Consider the following 945-nt stretch of genomic DNA (forward strand, 5'->3'; position numbering starts at 1 on the left):
GGGGGAGGGGACATTAGAGTGTAAGCTCCTCTGTACAGAGACTGATGTGACTGTGTGGGGGAGGGGACATTAGAGTGTAAGCTCCTCTGTACAGAGACTGATGTGACTGTGGGGGGAGGGGACATTAGAGTGTAAGCTCCTCTGTACAGAGACTGATGTGACACACCCGTCTTTGATTGGCTCTGGTTCTCAGGCCCGCCCCCGAGGAGCTCACCATCCCCATTGTTCAGAGCTGAGGAAGGAGAAACGTCATTTAATATTCTGAATGTGGAAGAATCGATGATAAAACCTTCTGTGATCCCAGAATCCCGACACCTTGCACAGAGATGATCCGACATTCACCCTCCGTGAATCCGCGCACAATGCATCCGCAGAATACACGCTCCCCTCCCCCGGCGCAGGAGACGGCTTTGTACATATCCGAGGAAATCACAGGAAGCGATTCTCCCGGCAGAGAACAAAGAGGAGTTTATGTCAGAGACATTATTTCGGGGCCCCCGGCACTCCTCCCCCGGGCCCCGGTGCACACAGCCCGCGTCTCCTCTCCTGCCGCCGCTAATTACCAGACAAATAATCCGCCGCGTTCACCTCATGTGAGTCATTACCGGAGCACAAACATCATTATCAGCAGCCATGTTGGGCCGCAGGAGGGGGCACCCGAATAATCGTTCCTGGAAACAATCACATGGCGGCTCACACAATGCAACAAGGATTCTGATTGGTTGTTCCGGGTTATTAGGGGACCTGTAACAGTACAAGGATCAATCCCTGACGTGTCCCAATATACAGCAACAAGCCGGCCTTCAGGGATGATGTCATCAGTGTGCTGCAGGCAGGAGGAAGCATTAGCATAGAGAAACACAGAGACCTGGTGATGACATCACTGTGTATAAAATAAGATATGTAATGTAAATGGAAAGGTTTATATTTAAAGATGTCATCATG

The 945-nt window shown here is 51.1% G+C and overlaps 1 protein-coding gene across 1 annotated transcript in view; it reads right to left on the reverse strand.

Annotated features, from left to right (window-relative positions):
- LOC108802209 (beta-1,4-galactosyltransferase 2-like) overlaps window positions 1-945 on the reverse strand; it is a gene marked incomplete at its 3' end in the record, with an annotated part of 17,229 nt that overhangs the window by 1,015 nt on the left and 15,269 nt on the right. The window lies entirely within an intron of this gene.

Source organism: Nanorana parkeri, unplaced genomic scaffold (genome assembly GCF_000935625.1).
Source record: "Nanorana parkeri isolate BGI_ZX_2015 unplaced genomic scaffold, ASM93562v1 scaffold2724, whole genome shotgun sequence".
In the NCBI taxonomy this organism is placed as follows: domain Eukaryota; kingdom Metazoa; phylum Chordata; class Amphibia; order Anura; family Dicroglossidae; genus Nanorana; species Nanorana parkeri.